At 47.7% G+C, this 25,904-nt stretch overlaps 1 pseudogene; it reads left to right on the top strand.

The window, feature by feature from the left end:
• Window positions 1–7,860: 7,860 nt before the first annotated feature.
• LOC105943012 (vacuolar protein sorting-associated protein 72 homolog) overlaps window positions 7,861–25,904 on the top strand; it is a 37,453-nt pseudogene continuing 19,409 nt past the window's right edge.

The raw sequence follows: 25,904 nt of genomic DNA, 5'->3' as shown, positions 1-25,904 counted from the left end.
AAATAGTTGATTTGTGAGAAATGGCTCAGAACTAGATGTGATGGTGCTGAGAGAAATAAATCAGGAAATGAAAGACAATTATAGGCCATTTTTACTACTATGTGGAATATAAGTAATTCATGCCAAAAAAACTGGCAAAAAGAGAAAGAAAACTAGCTTTCAGACTCAGTGAAAATTGTGGCAGCTTAGGGGCAGGGATGGATGGGAGGATGAAGAGAGAGGTCTTCCCAGTGTTGGGAGGACCCAGGAACACTAGTGGTGGCATGGGGAAGGCTACCTTGAGAGATGTCATTTATACTCTAAAAGTCTACAATGGTGCAAACTAATGTTAAGTTCATTTTCAAAATGAACTCATTTAAAATTAATAGAGTTAGGCCCCAAAGAACCGCCAAGAGCAGGAGACAGGGGAGTTTTCTTTTATGAGATTTTTGTTTGTTTGGGGGCCACACCCAACAGTGCTCTGTGCTTACTCCTGGCTCTGTCCTCTAAGTTCCATCCTGGCAAGTTCAGGAACTCTGTCATACCACAGCTCAAACCCAAACCTGGATGGACCAAGTCGAAGGCAAGCACCCTACCCTATGTACCATCCCTCAGGCCCTCAAAGATTACATTTCAAGAGAAGGGTTCATGAGGTCTTGAGAAAGACATGAAAGGAACATAAAACTGATAAGAGTCCAGGAAAGATTTCTGTGTTTGTCAAAGAGGAGGACTGGGATTTATACTTTTAAATAAATAGTCCAAGAAGGGGTCCAGACTCACCACGAGAGTCTAAGATCAGATAAGACTGAGAGAAACTGGAAGGCAACTTGGCCCAGAGCAGATCCACCAGAACTCACTACAGGGCAGTAATGGGGTGAGTGAGGCCTCCATTGTGGGGCAGCAACTGAGGGGAGCCCATTCACTGGAGTTCTGGAAGCATCCACACCCCACCCACCAACTGTTCCTCCGTTGGGAGGGTGCTGGGAGCTTCTGCTTGCAAGGAGAACTGGTCCATGTGGGCTGAGGCAAGGCCACACCCCATGGCTCAGTCACTGTCCTTAGATGTGAACCATCCTTGGATACCAGCAAGGGAAGGGGCTCAAACATGAGGGAACCTCCTGATGAAGTCACAGGCTCCTTTCTCCATTTCCCTGTTTCTTGCCCCTCTGGATCAACCTTCATTGAGTGACCACAGGCCCTTCCCTTGAGTTCCTCTCACAGACCAGCTATCTCCTGCCTCAGGACTTCACAGAAGATTTCTCCCCATGAGCTCTGGCCCGGTCTCAGTCTATAACTTCCTGTTCAGGAATCCCATGAACCACACCAGGGCCCCTTCTCTGCTGCTCCAAACCAGTGATTGTTTCCTCCATGCTGCCCATGGCCACCGTGGCTACATGATTTGCAGCACCAGGGAGAAATAAAACTCAGGATTTGCCTTGAGTGTCAGAAAGTTTTTGGAAGTTCATGGCTGAGCACTGAGTCGGGAGCAGGCCCCCTGCCAGGACACGATACACACCAGGGATTTGGGCCTGTGCCCTGCTCTCCCTTCACAGCAAGGCACCACAGCCCTAAAGTGGCAACACTGTGCATTTGTGCCATCTGCGGGCAGGGATCCAGGTAAATGTCTGTCACTGAGGTTTCTGCTACCCCCTAGCCCCTGCTGTGTGCAGAAGTGACCATTCTGTTCTTAACTGAGCCAAGCTCTTGACTGTAACAGCACTGGTATTGTTTTCTTTTGCTTCTGTTTGTTTGTTTGTTTGTTTGTGGGTCACACCCAGTACTTAGAGGCTTCTCTGAGGTCTGAGCTTGGGTAACTCCCCATACCTGGGAGACCGTGTGGTGCTGGGGATAGAATTCTGGCCTCCTCCGAGCAAAGCATGTGCTCTGCCAACTGAGGCATCTCTTAGGCCCCCACACAGTATTAGGATGGAGGTGTTCTCTGGTTTAGAAGATAGGCAGAGGAGGTAGAAGGGCATTTTAACTGGAGGCATAATGTCTACTTGTTACGAAGGGGATGTGAGATTTACTAGTTGGCCAAAAAGAAAAACAACAAGCACCAAGTGAAGTAGAACAGCATTCTCTGCAGGAAAGATCCTTCCCTTCCCAGGCACAGCGCATGAAACAGACTTTCTGATAATTCAGAGCACAGACACACTGAAAAAGAAAAGGCTAAGAGGAGAAGCTGAAAGAACCAGAAGAAAACATCCAATAAGGAGGAGCAGATCTGAGAGAGCAAGAGTGACTCCAGGAAGAACAAGGGAGCATCCCTGGGATGATTCAAACCCCCAGGCCCCAGTAGTGTAGGGGAGCTCAGCGTGCACAGGAAAAGCACACAGAGCCAGCCTGTGTCATGGGGTGTGGTCAGAACAGTGCACATGGCAGAGCTCAGGACGCAGGGCCCAGGCTGGACTGGAAAGGCTTCCAGAAAGCCTCTGGAGGGAGAAGCACCTCACTCTCTGTGGAGGACGGTGTTCACACTGCCCAAAGCCCCTTACCTGTGACATGGCCAGTGCTTAGGATGCTCTGGCTGCTGTCAGGATGTCTTTGGGGAACTGAGGCTAAAGCAGCCACATAGAGGATCCCAGCCTGCCCTATGCTAAGGCCACACTCAGTACTACATTGATCCCATTTGGGTTTTGAAGGTCCTCTGTGATAGTCAGTGACACAACAAGAGAAAGTTGTGGTACAGCAAAGAAGTGCCTGGCTCGGAACGGTGATTCTCTGAAGCAGGGGTGCAGAAACAGCAGAATATTGAGCAAACACCAACCCCCTCCATCTCTTTCACTGAACCAACCTGCATTCAGTCTGTTTCAGAAACCTCAAATCAGCCTTACTGTCTCTTACTCTGGACAAGAATGACAAGAGAGGGTCGACAGGGGGGCACAGCTGTGGGATGATAGCGTACATTCTACACTGTCCAGCTCCACAGAGTCCCACCACCTCACAGGGTCTTCACACTGGCAGCACCTTCTACATCAGCAATTCTCCGCTGCTGCGATGTTTATTGATGCATCAGGTGAAGAGGAATAAAGACTCCTATCCCTCACCCCCGCCCCCGCCCAAGGATTGAGGGAATGGATATCTGTTCCCCCTGCCTCCATCACGAATAGCAGAGCAGCTGGAGGTATAAAAGGCTTCCAGAAGGAGACTGCTACTCTGGGATGTGCCCTGGATGACCTTGATATATCAATCTTGTGGCCATAGAATGAACTCGGAGACTTTGGATTGATGCCCTGTCGTGTGAGTAACATACTTAGGAACTTCTGCTCTGTACTCTCCACCTGCTGTCCCTCTCGCCATCAACACTCTATAACACTGAGCTATGGTCTTGGTTCTGGGCCCAGTCTGAAAGAGCATGAGCTCAGCTGGGTCTACCATTAGGAGTAAATCCTCCTTCTAAGTTTTGTGAGTGATTATTCGGTTTTTCCAAGTCTGATCAGGACAAAATTCCAAAACACGGGAGCTTGAGCAATCTTCAGGCCTGTGTCATCTAGAAGGATTGGACAAGGATTGAACCCTGAACAAAAGTGTGGATGGAAGCCAATGAAGAGCAGAGCAGAGGGCATTGGATGAGCATATGGGCAAAATGACTGATCCTGAGCATGTCAACTGGCCTCTCCTATGGGCTAAGGTAATGAGCCGAGGTTACAATGACAAGGTCAAAGTGATGTGGTAAGTATTGTCACCATTGATGTCAAACCAGAAGTAGATGCCAAGTGTCAATTAGGCACCTGCTTTCCAGGAGAAAATACAGACTTATACTGGCTGCCTGCTTCTATTTCATGGGAAACTTTCAAGTTCAAAAGTATCAACACTATATATGGGCATTTAACCCAATCACTAATGTCTTTGCCAACCTTATGCTTTCAGGTCTATGGAATTTGGACTCAGATGATAAGATATTTGCACAACATACACAGGCCAAGGGATTCTTTTTATAGTAAATGATGTGGACTGGAGTGATAGCACAGCAGGTAGGACATTTACCTTGCACGCAGCCGACCCGGGGTAAATTCTTCCATCCCTCTCGAGAGCCCGGCATACTACCAAGAGTATCCTGCCCGCACAGCAGAGCCTGGCAAGCTACCCATGGTGTATTCGATATGCCAAAATCAGTAACAACAATTCTCAAAATGGAGATGTTACTGGTGCCCACTCGAGCCAATCAATGAACAACAGAACAACAATGCAGTGCTACAGTGCAGTAATGTGAGCTCTAAATGATGTGAATCTATGGGATATGGGAATCAAACGTATCAGCACACACTTAATTACCCCAAAGTAAGGAGACTCAGTGAATGGCAGAGGGTATTTACTCAGCAAAGGGAGCTATAAGCTCAAGATTGGGACCTCTTCATTTTCCATGAGCAATTAAATGACTTGATTTTCAAAGTCGGGGACCCCCTCTGATAGTTTCCCTGTAAATATGCTATTTATGCACTCAGCGGTCATCAACTCTGGGGAGAGCTCTGATGTGGCAATTCAGTAAATCTACTAGAGGAAGTTTCCTTCATAGACTTTCCCTCTCTCTTTTCACTATCCATGGGGCAGTTGGGACAGAAACCAGTTTTTTTTTTTTTTTACCCTCTATATCCTGTGGCTTTTCCAATCGTTGCACCATTTTGTGAAAGACTGTGTTGTCTATAATCCAGGCAGTGAACAACATTCTAAATCTGCCCATGCTCCTCCTCTTCTTATAAAAACAAGGCAGAGCTGGGATCCAAGAGAATCTGCAAACTGCGTGCTGGAGCCAGGGAACCACCCGACAATCAGGAAGATGAAGTGCTTTGCAGCTGCCCTCCTTATGCTCCTGCTGGCTGGGGCTGCCCGCGGGATCCCGGCCCCGGTCACCCAAGGTGAGTCCAATGGCCTTCTCATGGATGACCCGGTCTGTGGTCACTCCTGGTCTAGGAGAACACACTAGGGGACAACTTTCTTCTCCCGTGACAGACCCTGCTCTAGACATGGCTGTGATTTACTCTTGTCTGAGAGCAGCGGCAGGACCCAAGGTGGGGATGCCTCAGTGGCTGACAGCCCCCACCTGGCTAGAGCACGATTGGGAAGTCAAAGTCTGGTGGTGATATGAGAACATGGGCAGTTCTAGGTCTCCCTGATCTTCCCAGAGTATCCTGGTTGTAGAAGAATATCTACTAGATGCACACAAAGTTTAAAGAAATAAGAAGCCAGTGTTTATTTTTTTTTAATGTATTTATTTTTAATTAGAGAATCACCGTGAGGGTACAGTTACAGATTTATACACTTTTGTGCTTATACTTCCCTCATACAAAGTTTGGGAACCCATCCCTTCACCAGTGCCCATTCTCCACCACCCGTAAACCCAGTGTCCCTCCCACCCTCCCCAATCCCATCTCCCCCCCACCCCACCCTGCCACTGTGGCAAGGCATTCCCTTCTGTTTTCTCTCTCTAATTAGCTGTTGTGGTTTGCAATAAAGGTGTTGAGTGGCCGCTGTGCTCAGTCTCTAGCCCTCATTCAGCCCGCAACTCCCTTCCCCCACATGGCCTTCGACTACAATGTAGTTGGTGATCCCTTCTCTGAGTTGACCTTTCCCCGGAACGTGAGGCCAGCCTCGAAGCCATGGAGTCAACCTCCTGGTACTTATTTCTACAGTTCTTGGGTGTTAGTCTCCCACTCTGTTATTCTATATACCATAGATGAGTGCAATCTTTCTATGTCTGTCTCTCTCTTTCTGACTCATTTCACTCAGCATGAAACTTTTCATGCCCATCCACTTAACTACAAAATTCTTGACCTCCTTTTTTCTAACAGCTGCATAGTATTCCATTGTATAGATGTACCAAAGTTTCCTCAACCAGTCATCCGTTCTGGGGCATTCGGGTTTTTTCCAGATTCTGAGAAGCCAGTGTTTATTGAAGAAAGTTTCAGAATAGAAGGGAATTCCGAGTGAAATGCTTTTAGAAGCCTTTTGTCTCGGGCTTTATAAGTAAAGAGGTTTGCTTCCTTTCTTGTAATACTAACAGGACCACTATGTGTTGTCTGTTTTTCCTAGATGCTCCAGAACTTCAGGTGCTCTAACATCTTTAGCTAGGGTTTAAGGAAAAAAATCTCACATGAGTTAGCCTATAATTCTGTTCTGGTCATTCTTCATCTTATAGATCACTAGCTATGGTCTTCAAGGTTCCTGGCTCCCTGGGTCTTGGGAGGAGCTTAGATCCTGGGAAAGCTACTTTAATGTGTAGATAAGTGCAAGGCTAAGGTGAGGGCTCAGAATAGTGAGGTGGAAAGATGGGTGCTGAGATAGGGTCTCCCCTAAAAACTAGCAGGGAGATCCTACAGCAGACTATTGGCATGGCAAGCCCAAAGATTTCTCTTTCTTTAGCACACAATGAGGCAAGCTTGACAGCTCTGGTCTTGGGGATCCCGAGGAGGTAAGGGGCCCAGAAGATGGCTCAATGGCATTGGAAATGCTCAGTGCAAGAGACAGTTCTGAGCTTTATCTTTGATGATCTGCAATTCAATCCAACCCTTCATTGTTTGGGACACCTGGTGAGAGGGAAATAAATAATTACGATAAATAAACAAAAATATCTGTAGTAGTAGGGAGATCTCTCTCTCTCCTCTCCCTCTCCTCTCTCTCTCTCTCTCTCTCTGACTCCAAAGTCATACACAGATGACTAACTGATCTTAGAGAAGTTCATCTCTTCCTTTTCATGACCTGAATGATTTGATAGCTGCTTCTAGATGACATAAAACCACTAGTGGTAAATGAAAATAACAAGAGTTATTTGAAAATTCAGAAAAAGAGGCAGAGAATTCTACAGTTTTAGCTATCGAAGTTCATCATCTAGTGAAAAATGATCATTTTGTAAAGGAAATACAAGCAGCCAGGCAAGTGACGTCCCCCAAGTTCACCTACCTAATCTAGGTACTCGTCTAGAAACACATACCTAGTACTTCCCACTGCAAGTAGGAACTGCTCCTTGCATCTTCTGGATAAACACATTGGATCGTCCTAGTAACCATGAAGGATAGACTATTCTCAGATAACCCAGTTTCGTCGTTCACATCATTACTCTCATTCACAAACAACAAAACTCAGACATTTCAGTCTTGTTGATTTTTCCTTCGAGCTTACATAGCTAGTAAGGGGAAGAATTAGCACATAACCAAGTTAGGAAGCTGTTACAGGACTATAAGACCATTAAAATTTTAATTTTACAAGCTCTAGCTATACCATTGGTAACTGGAAATGAGAAAGAAGTTTTGTTGTTGCCTTATCCACAAGTTTGATACTAGGCGATTACAAGGATATTGATTCTTCAGATTCTAGAAAGAATATTCACTATGACCCAGTAATTCCAATTCCACTTATTCCTCAAAGTCTGGAAGCAGATAGGAGACACTGTTACACCATGGTTCAAAGAGCATTGGAGTCATCAGTCAAAAGGTGAGAGCAGCCAGAGCAGTCTTGGACAAATGATTGCATGCTTGGTATTAAAGTGGTATGTAGACACGCAGTGAACTGCTTCTCAGCTGTAAAAAGGAAGAAACTGCTCACATACTCCACAGCACTGAGGCTGTTGGGGTAAGTGACATAAACCAGTGAGCCAGGGGGACACTGGGTGGACACACTGAGACTCTGTGCCTCTCTGTCTCTCTCTCACCCCCTTGTCTGTCTCCCAAATAGGACCCACGACCATGTCTACGCTTGAAGCTGAACCTGAGATATATGGTAAAGGGGGAGTGTGGTCGAGAGCTGAGGGGGCCAACCTGAGACACACCTGCCCATGGTTGCTGCCCACCTTTTCTGCGGGATGTGGGTGTGGATGCAGGGGAGGGTGCTGGGGGTGGTGACTATCTCCAAGAAAGATCTATTCAGGCCCCAGGTTCCTCGTCATCTATGACCTTCTACTACCTGGTCGTCCCTGGTGAGTTCCCATGGACAGGCTGATGCGTGATCACCATCACATCCTTCCTTTGCTGGGACAGATGATCCTGGCACTGCTTTGGTCCTGCGCGGGTCACCACACACACACACACACACACACACACACACACACACACATACACACACACAGAGCTCAGCCTCTGGCCCTGCCCAGGGAAGCAAGGAAAAGCAAATAGTCCATGAAGGAAGAAAAAAAATGTCCTTGGAGTCCCGCAGCCTTTGTTCTCCCCAGAACTTTGGAGGATTGAAGGGAAGGACCTGACCCCTTTACAAACAGATTCTCTCCTGAAATGGCCTTTTCTTGTCTGCAGTTTTCCATGAGGACTTTGGCTGCTGCCTCAGTAAGTACAAGAACTTCGTCTGTTCGAGAATGAAAGATTATTATAAATCCAGCAAAGCGTGCCCCCACCGGGGAATTGTGTAAGTGTCCGATCACGGGCCATGTGCTCTGGTGGCTGGGAGAGGAGACCTGATAGACAGTGTCAGGGAAATTCCCTGAATCTCTCCAGCCTGGAGGGGTGATCCCAAGGGAGGCCCCCAAGGGAGGAGAGATTGGGGAAGAGAAGAGCCTAGGAGTTAAGCTCACCAAAGAAAGGACAAGAGAGGAGACACCAGAGAGGCTCTGGGCTCCAGGAGCAGAGAAAGGAAGCAGGAGGCTGGATTGGGTGGGGAGCCCTGGACGGGAAGGGGGGGTCTCCCAAGTTCATAGAATTTCTCAGTGTGCAATCTTCCTCTCCTTCACTCCCAGCTTCATAACTAAGGATAACAGGATGACCTGTGCAGACGTTCGGAACAAAAAGGTCCTGCTCTGCATCAAGTCCCTAGTGCTGAAGTACAAGCTGGCGGAGATGAAGGAAGGATTTCGTGACTAATAAGGGGCCCTGTATTTCCTGCTCCCTCACCTGCCCCATGGCTCCTGCAACTTTCTCTGGATACACTGTTTGCTTTGGTTAGATTTGGTTTGGTTTGGGGTTAGTGGGGACGCCCAGTGGTGCCAAGGGTTTGCCTCCAGGCCCTCATCCCAGGGATCGTTCCTAGTTGTGCCCAAGAGACCCTATGTAGCTGTGGGGGTACAATCTGCTATGTTTAGTGGTGGCAATGAAGGCCCCAACTTAACTCCCAGCTCCATATGGGCCCTTCACACCCCCAAGTCCTCACAGCCACAGCAAAGAATGTTAGATGTCTGGTGTGTGCTCTAGCTAATCTCAATATCGACAGAAATACTAGAGAAATAACGAGTGTCACCATATTTTCAAGGACATACCCTACCATCACCCTCAAAGAAAATTGTGTGTATCACTTCAGATTTATGTGTTGTTTTTTCATAATAAACCCAGGGACTAAGGTTTGTCGGCTTAGTTGGGTTATGTATGTCACAGTTTTCTCTAGATCCCTCCCTCCCTCCAGGCTGAAGGAGCTCTGCTCTTTCCACCACTGAACCCTGCAAACACCAACCTCTCCACACAGCCATCACACAGCACAAAAACAGCCGTGCAGGGAAGCCAGGTACGACCCCCGTGAAGATGACAAATCTCAGAACCTGCATCTGGGTTCCGGAGGAAGACAGGGCATCTCAGGGAACCCAGTCAGCAGACAGGGGAAGGGGGGAGAGGGGGTTCAGCCTCTGGGAAAGAGTTGGGTGGTGGGGTGGCCCCTCACCTGCACTGGAGCTGAGTGTGCAGAAACCACGAGTCAAAGGAGAGATGGCAGAGGAGGAGTCCTGCCTTCTTGCAGGAACTGTTTCCTGCTGCCAGTGAGGCCACACCATGGGGAATGACCAGGTCACCTCCTTGGTTCTGTGACATCCAGGACTTTAGCCTTCTATGAAGACACAGGAGGGCCTGCAGCGCCCTCTGTAGGAGGAAGGGCAGATCTGCAGCTGCTCTTCCTTGGATTGGGAGCTGCTTTACTAGAGGGGTGTATCCCTCTGCTCTCAGGACAGACCTGGACTAAGAGAGGAGAGGATGTTGATCTGCGTCCTGCCCAGGCCCCACTACAGCTCTTTAGGTCCCTTATAGCTCAATGCTAATGAACACAGGGCTGTGAAAGCACCGGATGTTGCTCCAGACCTGTGGGCCACCCAGCCAGCAAATGGCAACTCCATTTTCCAGTAGCCAAAGCAGAATATCTTGGGCACCATCATAGTTCTGGCTCTGTCGCCGTGGGAGTGTGGGCCAAAGGATAGTGAGGAGGTGACATGTGGTACTGGTGGCGGTTGCAATGATACCTTTTTCTGGGAGAACTGGATGGACAAACTCTCAGGTCCTGTGCTGGAACCTCCCCTTAGCCCTTCAGCCGTCAGTGGCCTCTTACCCTTCCAGCAGGACACAGAGAGGCCAGTAATTATCATCCTTTGCCTTGTATTAAAGAAAAGTTAAAGGGTGTATGGTGCAACCAGCAGGACAACCTGTACCTGCAGGGCAAGTGCATCGGCAGCCTAATGATGCCATCACAGCTATGCACAGGGCTTTATGGTCAGTGATCACTCCAGGCAGATTCAGATTTGTATGTGGCATCGCAAGATTGAACCCAAGTCAGCTGCATGCAAGGTAAATGCCCTACGTGCTGTAGAACCCTTTCAGTCCCTAAAGATTACATTTCATCCAAAACCGTGTGACGCAGTAGCGGCCGCGCGACCTCATATCTCTTCATTCTCAGCATTGGAAAACTAATTATCAAATGTTTCCTTTTATGCAGGGCTGGTTTTTTTTGGGGGGGGGGGACTTTAGAAAAATAGTGAATTTTGTGTTGAAATATGGAATGTAATCAAGGTAAAGAGAAAGTGAAGTGAAATTTATCAGCTATGTAGACGGGGGGAGGGGGAGGGGGAGGTATACTGGGTTTTTTGTGGTGGAATATGTGCACTGGCAAGGGATGGGTGTTGAGCACTGTATAACTGAGAGTTAAGCCTGAAAGCTTTGTAACTTCTTCCCACATGGTGATTCAATAAAAAAAAATAAATTTAAAAAAAAGGTTACATTTCAAAAGAACAGCTCATGGGGTCTTGAGAAAGACATGAAAGGGTCATAAAACTGATAAGAGTCCAGAAAAGATTTCTATATACGTCAAAGGGCAGAAAGGGATTTGGGGTTTAGTCTTTTTTTAATAAATGCTCTAAGACAGGGAGTCCAGGGACCCATAGCAGGCGCCTAAGGTCAGATAAGACTGAGAGAAACCGGAAGGCAACTTGATCCAGAGCAGATCCCCAAGAACTCACTAAAGGTCAGTAATGGAGTGAGTGAGGCTTCCACTGTGGGGCAGCAACTGAGGAGAGCCCATCCACTGGAGTTCTAGAAGCATCCACACCCCTCCCACCAGCTCTCCTTAGGGGCTCCCAGCACCCTCCTGTCCCTCCTGCTTGCAGAGGAGACCTGGCCCATGTGGGCAGAGGCAAGGCCACGCCCCATGGCTCAACCACTGTCCTTAGATTTGAACCATCCTTAGATACCAGCAAGGAAAGGGGGCTCATACACCCGGAGATGCCCTGATGGAGCCACGGGCTCCTGTGTGAGGGGGACCTTGCTTTCCCCATTTCCCTGTCTCCTGCTCCTCTAGCCCTTCTCTCGGGAACTGGCCACAGCCCTTCCCTGAGCTCCTCTCACAGACCAGCTGTCTCCAGACTCGGGGCTTCACAGAAAATGTTTCCCCATGAACTCTGGCCCAGCCCCATTCTGTAGCTTCCTGTCCAAGAATCCCATGAGCCGCACCAGGGCCCCTTCCCTGCTGCCCCAAACCAATGAATGATTCCTTCATACTGCCCACGGCCATCATAGCTACTGATTTGCAGAACCACTTGAAAATAAAACTCAGGATTCACCTTGAGTGTCAGAAAGCATTTCAGGAGGTCTGTGGCTGAGCACTGAATCTAGAGCGGGCCCCTTGCCAGGATACGGTGCACCCCTGGGACTCGGGTCTGTGCCCTGCTCTCCCTTCACAGCACAGGCACCACAGCGGGAAAGTGGCAACACTGTGCATTTGTGCCTTCTGCGCGCAGGGGTCCAGGTAAGTGTCTGTCACTGAGGTTTCTGCTGCTCCATCTTCACTGCTGTGTGCAGAAGACACCAGTCGATTGTTGACTGGGCTCAATACTCTTGACTGTCACAACACTGGTTTTGCTTTTCTTTCTGTTTGTGTTGCTTTTGCTCTGTTTGGGAGCCACACCCAGTGGCATCTAGAGGCTCTCCTCTGCTCTGAGACTGGCGATGGTCTGCTGGGGCTTGGTAGACCAAGCACTGAGATGAAACCCAGGGCCCCCAACACAATGCATGTGCTCAGTCCACTGCGGCATTTCTCTGGCCCTTTCTCGGCGTTTGGACTAAGGTTTGTTTTGATTTAGGACATGGGCAGAAGAGTCTGGGGAACATTTTAACTTAAGTCAAAGACCCTATTTGTTACAAAGGGGACGTGACAATTACAGGTTGATAAAACAAGACATTAGGGACATAATGAAGTCTCTTATGCTAAGACTCAACTCATTAAACCAAGATTTCATTTCCATACAGATTGGCCTCCCCAGAATGGATGCTAAGTCAGTTCCCCAGGAGTTTCTCATCAGCAGAGTAAGCTAATCTTTCCAAAGCTCTGTAAAAAAAGAAACCTCATAATCAAACCTGTTTCCTGCTTCACACGTGGCCTGGTCTCTTCTCCCTCCTGGCTACTAAAAATATTTCATACAACCCAGAGCTGCTTTCTCTCTGCTAGACTTGATACTATCTGACTTATACAGTTAACTCAAACTCTTAAAATCAGTACAGTGACTCTGTTTCTCTCTATTTAATTGAATTTTTGGGTATACCAGGCAGTGCTCAGGGACTACTCCTGGCTCTGCTCTCAGAAATCACTACTGGCGCGGCGCTCAACAAATCATATAGGGTTCCAGCAATCAACCCCAGGTCTGCCATGGGGCAATTCAAGCGCCTTATCCACTGTACCATCTTTCTGACCCCCAGTTTCTCCTTTAACAAAATGATGAATCACAACCTAGGAGAGAGGAAACTTTGCGGTACCTGTTTGTGTGTGTTTGTCTGTTTGGGAGCGTCCTCCCAAGACATGGGGCCAGCAAAGGGTCTATTGGGGGTATTCTGGTGTTTCCTGTTCTAGTTCTTTGAAAGTGGGATGTTCAGTATCATGCGCATGCTCTACCCTGAGAAGCAGCAGTCCCAGGATGTCAACCTACTATATATTTTACAGGTGTCAGGGTTGCCAAGAATGATAGGACCTTTTAATTATTAAAATTTCAGAATTCCAAAATCATATGCTATTCATAATCTACAATAGAAAACAAATTGTCTAATGTTGCCTTTTTGGCAGATCTGAGTCTTTGGGTAAAATCCCAAAAAATAATGGTGGGTCTGGTATCAAAATTTTGAATGTAATCAAAGTAGAGAGAGAGAGAGAGAGTAATATGGAAATCATCTGCCACACAGGTAGGGGGAGAAAAAGAGATAGGGGGTATATACTGGGGTTTTTGGTGGTGGAAAATGTGCATTGGTGAAGGGACGGGTGTTACATGACCAAGACTTAAACACAAAGGCTTTGTAACTGCTCTCACGGTGATTCAATAAATAAATTAATTTTTTTAAATACAAAAAAAATCTGGGGCTGAAACAATAGCACAGAGGGTAGGGCATTTGCCTTGCACACGACCAACCCAGGTTCAATTCCCAGCATTCCCATATGGTCCCCTGAGCACCGCCAGGAGTGGTTCCTGAGTGCAGATCCAGGAGTAACCCTTGTGCATCACCAGGTGTGACCCCCCAAAAAAGTAAAAAATACAAAATTTTAAAAAAAATTTAAATAATGATCTGACCTGCACAGGCACTGGATGGAATAAACCTTTACTCCCTGAGAGAAAATACAGATCAAGGTAGGAGTCAATAGGGCAAGATGGCCAATGCCATTGTCTCCCTCTCTGGACCCACCCACATTCAGTCCATTGCATCTTGGAACGCCACCATCCTTCATCCCAGAGGTGATCTCAGCACCTTCCTGCTCTCACTGCCAGAAAGGACCATGGTCTCCTCCAGGAACAAGCAGAGGAGTGAGCATGGTGGGAATCATGCTAAACACTCATGGACAGGACAAGGAGCACACACTGAGGATGCCTGGCTGCCAGCACGCAGCTCCAGTCAGGAAGCACATCAGCCCCCAGGCCTCTTTTAGCTGTCAGGCTGCCAGGGGCTGAAGAACAGCATTCACCAGCCTGTCTCTTCCCAGCAGGAGGAGCGGCTGACGTGAGGGAACATGCACTCGCTCTTTGAACACCAGCCTAGGCCTGGGACCTTCTTTGTTAGGAAGCATCTCTCCCATGAGGCAGCTGCCATGGTTTTCCATGGACTCTTTAAGAATCACCATTTCTGCAGAAAAAGACCCCTTTTCACCAACAGGCACCATGCATGGAACAGATTTTCTGGTAGTTCAGAGCACAGACACAGACGAAAGGAAAGGGCTAAAGGGGGAAATTGAAAGAAGCAGAAGAAAACCTCCAATGAGGAGGAGCAGATCTGAGAGAGCAGGAGTGACTCCAGCAGCTGAGGAAGAACAAGGGAGCATCCCTGGGTTGACCCTGACCTCCACACCCCTGTAGTGTGGGGGAGCTCAGCGTGCACAGGAGAAGCACATAGTGCCAGCCTGTATCATGGGGTATGGACAGAGCAGTGCACACGGCAGAGAGGGCAGGACGCTGGGGTTTCTGTAAGAGAGGACGCTGAGGGGCCCAGGCTGGGCTGGAAAGGCTTCCAGGAAGCCTCTCAGAGCAGATGCACCTCATCTCACTGTGGGGGACGGTGTTCACGCTGCCCAAAGCACCTTACCTGCAACATGGTCAGTGCTCAGGATGCTCTGGCTGCTCTCAGGATGGCCTTGGGGAAACTGAGGCTGGAGCAGCCGCATAGAGGATCGCAGCCTGCCCCAAGTTAATGCCACACTCAGTATTGTGTTGGGCCCATATGAGTTCTTTTTTTTCCTGGTTTATTTTGGGAGGATCATACCCAGCCCTGCTCAGAACTTATTCTTTGTTCTATGCTCCAGAGTCATTCCTGGCAGTGCCTGAGGAAAGTATGAGGAGCCGGAGATTGAACTTGAGACAGCCACAAGAAAAGCAAGTGCCTTCCCCTCTGTCCTATCTCCCCGGCCTGCCCATCTGATCCTTTACTGTCCTCAGTAATGCTCTTCGGCTCAGGAAGAGCAAGTGATGAAAGACTCCGGCGACACACAGCCACTCAGAATGTGGACTGCCTCAGGGAGGCCAGAAATGGCAGAATACTGAGCAATCGAACACCAGCCCCTACAATTCTCCCTCTCTGAACCAACCTGCATCAGTCTGCTGCATGTGGAAAATCACTTCCCTCCCATCAGCCCATTCTCTTACTCTGCCCACCACAGCAGTGTCAGGAGGGGGCTGGGGGAGTGGGGGAACATTCTACACCAGTGCTGTCCATGCAGCTCCACAGGGCTCCAGCCACCAGCACCTCACCTGTACCTTTGCCCTGACCATGCCTCACTGCATCAGGGAGTCTCTGCTGCTGAGATATTGATACCTCCAGGAGCTTTTCAATACTCAGGCCTGAGACATCTAGAAGGGCTGGATAAGGGCAACAGGTGACATTGCACCCACAAGGCAATTTGGGTGTCAGAGCCAGAGAGGCATCTGGTGAACATATGGACAGAAGGACTTGTCCTGGCATCGAACTAGCCAGGAGCATAGATCATGAAGTTCCAATAGGGTGACTACCTTCTAGAATGAAATATAGCCCTACTCCTGGAGACCTGCCACTTTGCAAGGGAGACACCCTAACTCAGGAGAATCGACACTCCAGGGGGTTCTCCCTGACCACTGGTGCCTTTGTTCATCCTAGCCTGAGGACTTGGGGAACTCCTGCTCAGGCAGTAAGATATTTGCAGAACATAGAACAGGAGATGGTGTTCCTTTTAGAGTAAATGATGTGGCTCTCGGCTCTATGAAGGTGGGGAGGGATGGAAATGTCACCATAGACTTAATTATCCAGAAGCACCTTGACTGAGGAAATTGGCCAAAATTGTTTACAACTCAGCAAAGGGTAGACCACAAATTCAAGGTTGAGACATCTCCCTATTCCATGAGGAATCATACAACTCTTTTTTACATGTTAGGGAACTTTGCATGCCAAAGAGCTCCTCAAGGTTACCTTGAAAATATGCTATTTGTGCACATGAAAGCCATCAACTCCTAGAGGAAAGCTCTGATTTAAGGAATTCAATGAGTCTTTTGAGTAAGCTTCCTTCATAGACTTTTGACCTTTATTTCACTATCCTTTGGGCAGTTGGGACAGCTTCCAGTTATTTTTAACTCTACTTCCTGTAGCTTTCCCAATCTTCTTGAGCCCTTTTTTGGAAGCCTTTGTTGTCTGTGATCTAAGCAGAGAATAACACTCTAAATCTGCCTGTGACTTCCTGACCTTTCTCTTCTTATAAAAACAAGACAGAATTGGGCCCAGGAGAATCAGCGAACAGTGTGCTGGAGTCTGGAAACAACTGGGACTAGGAAGATGAAGTGCTTTGCAGATGCTCTCCTTGTCCTCTTGTTGGCTGTGGCTGATCTCGGGATCCTGGCCCCGGTCACCCAGGGTGAGTTCAGTGACCTTCTCATGGATGGCCATGTCTATGGTCACTCCTGGCCAGGAGGAGACACAGAGGGATAACTTGGTCCTCCATGACTGTCCCTGCTGTAGATGTGGCTTTGATTTGGCACTTAGCTAAGGGCATCAGCAGGGCCCCAGAGATGGTTCAATGGCTTTAAGGCCTCTCCTGGCAATCCAAGGTTTGACTTGAAACCCTAATGGCACTCACTGGGAGACCTGCCACTTTGCAAGGGAGACACCCTAACTCAGGAGAATCGACACTCCAGGGGGTTCTCTGTTGTTGGAATTCCAGGAAGAAGGGGGCTGGGAAGCTGATGCAAAGGCTTAGAAAATGCCCAGGGCAAGCAGGAGGTCTTGAGTTTGTTCCTGATATCCTGTATGTCACTTGGTGATTTACACACACACACACACACACACACCACAAACACACACCCCAATGTGGGACCCCTGGTGAAATAACAAATTAATATAATGAGTGAATAAAAGTAGCCATAGAAGAGAATAGACCTCTCTCTGTCTCTGTCTCTGTCTCAGTCTCTATCTCTGTCTCTCTGTCTCTCTCTCTGTCTCTTTCTGTCTGTCTGTCTGTCTCTCTCTCTCTCTCTGCTCCAACTTAGGGAAACTATTGTCTCCCTTTTTGTGGCCTGAATGATTTCATAGCTTCTCTTAACTTATATAGGATCATTAAGTGATAGGTCACTTAGTAATTTTTTATTATAGTAAATTGAAATTTTGGAGAAAGAGAATTCTATACTGTTAGAAAGAAACGTTATGCTAGCGAGTGAAAAATAATCATTTGGTAGAGGAAATAGGACAAGTCAGAAAAGTGACTCCCCAATCCACCTCCATGTTCCAGGTATGTGCTCAACAAATATTAACAAGTGCGTATGTAACAATAAATGCGCAGGGCTTAGGTACAAGCAAACACTGTTTCAAGCATCCTGTGGGCATGAACACATTGGGTCATGCTAAACCTGTAGGATGGATTATTTAGTGCCATTCCAGCTTCACTTTTCCTACCATAATTTTCACTGTGCTCTTATGGAAAGGCAGGTCCTTAAACTTTTTATTTTCCAGTTTTACCCATACCATATGAGACTACATAAGAAATGAGTAGAAAGTGGAGTTGTTTGCTTTATTGGTATAATCCAGGTCTTCAACTTTTATCCAAAGGTTTGGTACCAGGTGCATTTTGGAATGCAGGTTTTTCCTCATGTTTAAAAAATAGAATACTATAGAACACAGTGATTCCACTTCCAAATATCTACTCAAGAGAACAGAAAGCAGATCACAGGTACTGATAGGCATGGTAATAGCAGCATTAGTCATCACAGCCAAAAGGCGAGAGCAGCGGAAGCACCTCTGACCAAAGGATCAGATGTTTGTTTTTCAAATGGGGTGTAGACAGACACAGCAGACTCTTTCTCAGTCTTGAAGAGTAATAAAATGCTGACACATGCTGCAGCTTTGAAGGTGTAGACTGACAGAAGCCAGTGATCCAGGGGGATGTTGGGTGGGGACACAGGGACTCTGTCTCTCTGACATCTATCTCTCTCCCCTCCTTGTCTCTGTCGCACCTGAGACCAACAACCATGACTCAGCCTGAGACTGAACCCGAGATCTGTGGTCAACAAGGAACTGTGGCACAGATCTGAGCAGCTCTAAACCCACGAACAGATGCTGGATTTTAACGTAATGAGGCCAGCGCCATAGTAGATCAGGGAGGGTGCTTGCCTGGCAAGCAGCCCACCTGGGTTGAACCCCAGCATTCCATACTGTCCACCAATGGGAGTGCTCCCTCAGAGCAGAGCCAGGAGTAAACCCTGAGCATCACAGGTTGTTGCCCAAGAAACTAAAGTAAATGGAATAAGATTCATGCCTCGATTCTTCCAGGGGATCCGGGGCTGACCAGCGGGGCGGGAGGATCATCCCCGCGTAGGTTCTTCCAGGGGTCACGTCGCCAACTCCCCGCCCTGGAGATACGGGCGGACCCCCTTCCCACCGCCTCGCCCGGTCCCACCTGCCCATCTGTGCATCTTCGCTTCCCGCCTGCAGGGTCACTTTCCCTATGAAGAGGCATGGGACGGCCGGGCCCTGACCCCCACCCCCACCCCAAGAGCTCAGGACAAACGGTCTCTTTCCAAACCCTGTCTGGAAGGGAAGACTGCACAAAGTGCCGTGGATGTGTGTGTGTGTGTGTGTGTGTGTGTGTGTGTGTGTGTGTGTGTGTGTGTAATTAGATTTAATGAAATTCTGATAAGGGTTTCGAGTCTACTGCGAATCTCACCCCACTTCCGCCTTCCGCCCAGGCTGTAGAACGCAGGTCAAAAGATCGAATTAGCAACTGAGCTCCCCGGCTGGAGTGATAGAACAGCGGGTAGGCGCTTGCCTTGCAAGCGGTCGTTCACGGGTTCGGTCCCCGGTACCACGTACTTCTGAGTGTTCTCTGGTTATTCGCTGGAAATTTGAGCATTGAGAATGAGTTATTGAGATTGCCTTGAAAATTGATTGAGATTGCCTTGAACCATTGAGATTGCACATTGATTGAGACTGCCTTGAAACAGATTCTCTTTGAACCATTGAGATTGCCTTGAGAATGCCTGGAACCATTGAGATTGCTTTGAGGATTGCCTGGAACCATTGGGATTACCTTGAGCAACTGAGATTGCCTTGACCTCATTGAGATTGATTCTCAACTGAGAAAGGAACATTTTTTTTGTAATTGGCTTGCTTTTTTTCCTTTGGAGGTGTCAATATCTGTGAGACAACAGGTCTCACCTGTTTGTTTTCATTTTAAGTAACGGCAGTCCCAGAAAGGGGCTCAGTCTGATTTAAAACAGGACATCAGGGGCTGGAGTGATAGCACAGCGGGTAGGGCGTTTGCCTTGCACACGGCTGACCCAGGTTCGATTCCCAGCATCCCATATGGTCCCCCTGAGCACTGCCAGAGGTAATTCCTGAGTGCAGAACCAGGAGTGACCCCTGTGCATTGCCGGGTGTGACCCAAGAAACAAAATAAAATAAATAAAACAGGACAACAGGGAAAAAAAACTAGTTAAGAGAGCTTTAAGATTTAAAATTTAATTTCTAAGGGAGTTGGGTTATAGAAGGGACCACTTTGACAAGGATAGTTGGAAATGATAACTGGTTAAGAACTGTGCGCTGAAAATATGTAAAGGAACAAACATGATAACCTCTCAATACCTGTACTGCAAGCCATATTGCCCAAAAGGAGAGAGAGAGAGAGAGAAAGAGGAGAGGAGAGGAGAGAGAGAGAAGAGAGAGAAGAAAAGTGCCTGCCACAGAGATAAGCTGAGGGGAGGGTGACAGTAGGGAAACTGGGGTCATTGGTGGTGGGAAATGTACACTGGTGGAGAGACGGGTGTTGGAACACTGTATGACTGAAACCCAACCAGAAACAGTTTTTATAGCTCTGTACCTCATAGTGGTTTAAGTTTAAAAATAAATAAAATTTTTAAGTAATAATAAATAATTTTTTCAAAGTAAAATAAAATGAGATATAGATACACAGTTTCTCAGCCTATAAAGAAAAAAAAATGCTGATACCTGCCACAGCACTGAGGCTGCTGGGGTTATTGACATAAACCAGTGAGCCAGGGGGACACTGGGTGGAGACACTGAGACTCTGTGCCTCTCTGTCATCTCTCTTACCCCCTTGTCTGTCTCCCAACTAAGATCCACAAACATGCCTACACCTGAGGCTGGACCCCAGACAGACGGTAAAGGAGAAATTGACCTGACCAAGTAGATGCTTGTTTTTAAAGTAATGGGGCCGGGTGCTGAGGAGATAGCACAGTGAGTAGGGCGCTTGCCTTCACACTGCCAATCTGGGTTTAATTCCCAGTATCCCATATGGTCCCCCAAGCACCGCCAGGGTGCAGAATCAGGAATAACCATTGAGCATCACCAGATGTGACCCCAAAACCCAAAAAAAAAATTAAGTAATGGGGTGGGAGCAATAGTCGTGAGGTAGGGCACTCACCATGGCACACAACTGATCCAAATTCAATCCTCAGCACCCCATATGGTCCCCAAACTTGCCAGGACTGATCCCTGGGTACAGAGCTGGAAGTAAGTCCTGAATACCAACTAGTTGTGACCCCTCCCCAAAACCTTTTTTTTTAAAATAAAATACAATAAAATAAGATGCAAACCCATCATTTCTCAGCCTCAAAAAGAAAGAATGTGCTGACAGACACCATAGAATTGAGGATGTTGGGGTAACTGACCTTGGCCAACGCTGTGCCTCTTGGTCATCTCTCTTCCCTCCTTGTCTGTCTCCCATAGGACCCACAAATATGACTTCGCCTCAGACTGAGCCTCTCACACACGGTAAAGTAGAAACTGTGGTCTAGACCTGAACGCTTCTGGACAAATAAATGGATGTTTGTTTTTAAAGTAATGGGGCTGGAGGCTGGAGAGATAGTACAATGGGTAGGGTGCTTGCCTTGCACACTGCCAATCTGGGTTCAATTCACCGCATCACATATGGTCCCCCGAGCACCACCACATGTAATTCCTGAGTGCAGAGCCAAGAGGAACCCCTGAGCATTGCTGGGTGTGGCCCCAAACCCCAAAAATACATAAAAATTTAAAAATTAAGTAATGGGGTCAGAACAATAGTAGAGCTGGTAGGGCTCTCACCTTACATGTGGCTGACCCAGATTCAGTCCCTGGGATCCAATATGGTCCCCAAACCTGCCAAGAGTGATCCCTGAACCCAGATTAAGAGAAAGCCCTGAACACCACTGGGTGTGTCCAAAAAATAAACAAAAATTAATTGATTAATTAATTAATTAATTAATACAAAGTAAGATGAAGATAAGTTTCTCAGCCTTAAAAAGAAAGAAAATGCTGACACACCACAGCATTGAAGGTGTTGGGGTAACTGACATTAACCAATGAGTAAGGAGGAAGCTGGGTGGAGACCCCTAGACTCTGCCTCTCTGTCATCTCTCAGCCTTCTTTGTCTGTCTCCCAAACAGGACCCACAAAAAAGACTACGCCTAAGGCCAGACCCAAGACAAAAGGTAAAGGGGGAATGTGGCCTAAATCTGAGCACCTTTGAACTAATAAATGGATGTTTGTTTTTAAAGTAATCAGGCCAGGGCTAAAGAGATAGTACAGCAGACTGGTTATTTGCCTTGCACACGGCTGACCTGGTTTGATCCCCGGCATCCCAGATGGTCCCCCAAGCACTCCAGGAGTAATTCCTGAGTGCAGAGCCAGGAGTAACCCCTAAGTATCACTGGCTGTGGCCCCCAAAACAAAAAATTTAAATTAGAATACAACATAATAGGGACAGAGCGATAGTGGAGTGCATGGGATGATCATATGGCATGCCACTCACTCGGGTTCAATCCCTGGCATCCAATATGGTCCCCAAACATGCCAGAAGTGATTCCCAAGTCCAGACCAAGAATAAATCCTGAACACCACAGGTTGTGGCCCAAAACACAGAAATAAATGAATTAAATTGAATTAAGTAAGATATAGACATATACTTTCTCAGTCATAAAAAAGGAAGTAAATGCTGACACACAGCACAGCGCTGCTACTGTTGGGTTAAGTGACATAAGCCAGTGAGTCAGGGGGATGCTGGGTGGACACACTGAGACTCTGTGCCTCTCTCTCCCCTCCTTTTCTGTCGCCCATCTAGGACCTACAAGTATGACCACATCTGAAGGTGAGCACCAGAAAATCGGTAAAGGAAGGACAATGGCCTAGATCTGAGCGTCTCTGAACAAATAGATGGATGGTTGTTTTTAAAGTAACGGGGCTGGAGAGATAGTGCAGCAGGTGGGAGGGCGCTTGCCTTGCACATGGAAAACCCAGTTTGGTTCCCAGCATCGTATCTGGTCTCCCAGTCAACACCAGGTACAATTCCTGCATGCAGAACCAGGAGTAACTCCCGAACATGCCAGGTGTGACCTCAGCACCCCAAAATTAAGTAATAAGACCAGAGCAAAATTAGTTCTGCTAAAACACTCATCTTGCATGTTGCTGACCCAGGTTCAATCCCTGGCACCCCATAAGGTCCCTAACATGCCAGGAGTGATCCCTGAGCCCAGAGCCACGAGTAAGCCCTGAACACCCCAGGCTGTGGCCCCAAAAGCAAAAACAATAAAATAAGGTAAATGTAGATGCACAGTGTCTCAGCCTTAAAAAGGGAAAAAGTGCTGGGACACGCGACAGCATTGAGGCTGCTGGGGTAAGAGACATAAGCCAGTGAGCCAAGCGGGTGCTGCGTGGACACACTGCGACTCTGTGCCTCTGCCATCTCTCTCCCCTCCTTGTCTGTCACCTACCTAGGAACCATGAAGACGACTACGCCTCCTGCTCATCCCATAGTATACGGTAAAGGAGGAAGGTGGCCCAGAGCTGAGCATCTCTGAACAGTGCATGAAGTAACGGGGGTGGGGGCTGGTGAGAAAGTATAACAGATAGAGCACTTGCTTTGGACATGGCCCGAGCCTGCTTGGATCCCCAGGATTGCATATGATCCTCTGAGCTCTGTCAGGTGTAATTCCTGAGTGCAGAGCCAGAAGTATCCTCTGAGTATCACTGAGTGTGGCCAATTTTTTTTTAAGTTGTTTTTTTTTTTAAAGTAAAGCAATGAGGCTGGAGCAGTAGGTTGCTCCCCTTGCATATGGTTGATACTGGTTCAGTTCCTGGCATGGCATATGGTCCCCAAACCTGCCAGGAGTAACCCCTGAGCACCACTGGGTGTGACTCAAACACCAAAAATAAAATAAATAAAATAAAATATAGATGCACAGCTTCTCAGTCTTAAAAAGGAACAAAAAAAAATAAATGCTGACACAGACCACAGCATTGAGGCTATTGGGGTAAGTGACATAAGCCAGTGAGCCAGGGGGATGCTGGGTGGACACACTGAAACTCTGTGCCTCTCTCATCTCTCTCCCCTCCTTGTCTGTCTCCCACATAGAACTCAAGGACGATTATCTGATTCTGGCTCAACCCAAGAAAGACTTAGGTAAAGAAGAAACTGTGACCTAGAGCTGAGTGCCTCTGAACTAATGAATGAATGTTTGTTTGTAAAGTAATGGGGTTGGATCGAAGCAATAGTCCAGTGGGGAGGGCGTTGCCTTGTATACGGCCGACTCAGGTTTGATTCCCGGCGTCCCATAGGGTCCCTTGAGCATTGCCAGGAGTAATTCCTGAGTGCAGAGCCAGGAGGAAGCCCTGAGCACCGCCAGGTGTGACCCAAAAAGACAAAAAAATAAAAACTAAAAAATAAATAAAGTAATGGGGCTGGGAGGCTGGAGAGATAGGACAGCAGGTAGGATGCTTGCCATATATGCTGCCAGCTTGAGTTCCATGCCTGGCATCAGATACAGTCCCAAGCACTGTCAGGTATATTTCCTGAGTGCAGTGCCAGGAGAAATCCCGAAGCATAGCAGGATGTGACCTAAAAACCACAAAAATTTAAAAATTGAGCAATGGGACCGGAAAGATAAGAGAGCTGGTAGAGCACTCACCTAGCAAGCAGCTTACCAGGGTTCAATCCCTAGCACCCCCATATGGTTCCCAAACCTGCCAGGAGTGACACCTAAGTGTCACAACTGACACATAAGAGATGAGAGTAAGTTCTGAGCACCACCTGCTGTGTCCCAAAACAAAATAATAATAAATTTAAATAAAGTGAGATATAGACACACGTCACAGCACTGAGGCTGTTGGGGTAAGTGACATAAGGCAGTGAGCAAGGGGGACGCTGGGTACTTCTCTGTCATCTCTCTCATCCCCTTGTCTGTCTCCCACATAGAACCCTCCAAGATGCCTACGCCTGATCCTAAGCCTGAGATATACGGTAAAGGGGGAGGGGAGTGTGGCCGAGAACTGAAGGGCCAACCTGAGACACACCTGCCCTGGTTGCCGCTCACCTTGTCTGCGAGATATGGGGGAGGGAGGGTCCTGGAGTGGTGCCAGTCTCCAGGGAAAATCTTTAGGGGCCCCAAGTCCTTCCTCATCCATGACCTCTCTGTCAACTGAGAGGTCTTCTACAGTCACCTTCTTCTCCTGGGACAAATGATCCCTGGCCCTGCTGTGGTTCTGCCTGAGTGCCTGCATCAACAAACACAAACACAAACACACACACACACATACACACACACACACACACACACAGCCCCATTCCAGGGCAGGGGCAAGAAAGGAGAAGTAGACAGAATGCAAGGGACATCCTTGGAGTCCTTCAGCCTTTGTCCTCCCCAGGACTTTCGGGGAATGAAGGGAAGGATACGATCCCTTTACAAACAGGTTCCATCCTTGTTGGAGAAGGAGAGGGCTGAGGGTTGGGAGGGAGCCTGGGACATTGATGGTGGGATTCATTTTGAAGTCAGAAGTAAGTCAGAAAGACAAATACCAGATTATCTCACTTTTCTGTGATAAGTAGAATAACAGACCAAGCAAAAGCAAAGTACCAAAGGAGGGACACCTAAATCACCTTTGACTGGATTATAGAAATTTGAAAGACAGAGAAGGAAAGAAATGGAGGTGAAAGTAAAAGGAGGCTGGTGGGAAGCAGCCAACAGAGCCAACAGCACTGTAAGCAGGAGGCTCAAACTTGCAAACGCCAAACTTAAAAACGTAACTATTAAGGAGAAGGCAGAGGGATGGGAGAGAATCCGGGGACACTGGCAGAGTGAAGTTCACTCTGGTGATGGGACTGGTTTGGGAGCATTAGATGTCTAAAACCTTATTATAAACAACTTTATAAATCATGCTGCCTTAGAGGCTGGAGCAATAGTGCAATGGGTAGAGAGCTTGCCTTGCACATGGCTAACCCAAGTTCAGTCACCAGTACCAAGCACTGCCAGAGGTAATTTCAGAGAGCAGAGTGAGGAATAACCCCAAAAGGGGCCCAAAAACAACATTGAAAATAACTAAATAAAATCATGCTGCTTTAAGAAAAAATATAAAATTTTTAAAAAAGAAAAATAATCAACTGATATTTTTTTAAAAAACTCTCTTTCCAGAAGAAAGAGGGAGTGAGGGAGGGAGGTGGGAGGGAGGGAGGGAGGGAGGGAGGGAGGAAAGGAGAGAGGGAGGGAGGAAAGGAGGGAGGGAGGGAGGAAGGGAGGGAGGGAGCCTGTCCTGAAATGACCCTTTCTCTTCTACAGTTTTAAACAACCGTGTAAACTGCTGCTACCCCCACTATGAGAACTTCAACTGTTCAAGAGTTAAAGACTACTTTATAACCAATATAGGATGTCCTCACAGTGTCATCCTGTAAGTGACCAGCTCCCAGGGCCATGTCCTTACAGGGGCTGGGGGAAGGGGGACCTGATGGAATGGGTGTCCAGAAAAGTCCCGTCCTCTGGATCTTGTCAG

The sequence above is a fragment of the Sorex araneus genome, chromosome 3 (assembly GCF_027595985.1).
Source record: "Sorex araneus isolate mSorAra2 chromosome 3, mSorAra2.pri, whole genome shotgun sequence".
NCBI classification, from domain to species: domain Eukaryota; kingdom Metazoa; phylum Chordata; class Mammalia; order Eulipotyphla; family Soricidae; genus Sorex; species Sorex araneus.
Note: the sequence above shows the minus strand (reverse complement) of the source record. Positions and strands in the feature narration are given on the sequence as shown.